The sequence below is a fragment of the Myotis davidii genome, unplaced genomic scaffold (genome assembly GCF_000327345.1).
Source record: "Myotis davidii unplaced genomic scaffold, ASM32734v1 scaffold251, whole genome shotgun sequence".
Classification (NCBI taxonomy): Eukaryota; Metazoa; Chordata; class Mammalia; order Chiroptera; family Vespertilionidae; genus Myotis; species Myotis davidii.
The window spans coordinates 698,829-699,237 of NW_006282378.1; positions in this window are offsets into that span (position 1 = coordinate 698,829).

The following is a 409-nucleotide window of genomic DNA, read 5'->3' on the forward strand; positions in this document are numbered from 1 at the left end:
TATTTCTGTCTTTTGAGTTTTGTCATACTTTCAGCTTTCTTTTTTTTAAAAATATATTTTATTGAGTTTTTACAGAGAGGAACGGAGAGAGATAGAGAGTTAGAAACATAGATGAGAGAGAAACATATGCCCCCCACCGGAATCGAACCTGGGGCCTTTCAGTCTGCAGGCCGACGCTCTATCCACTGAGCCAAACCGGTTTCGGCAAAACCTGCCTTTTGAGAACAATCAGCATGAAGGAGGCGAGGGACATGCCACCCGGGAGGTTGATTTCAGGAAAGAAGAGCAGACAAGTCATGGCTAAGAGAGAAGCTGAGGGAAGAGTGTGTGTGTGTGTGTGTGTGTGTGTGTGAACCACTCAGGGATCTGTCACCTCATCTGTTGCCAACTTTGTCCATCCTTCTGAAAC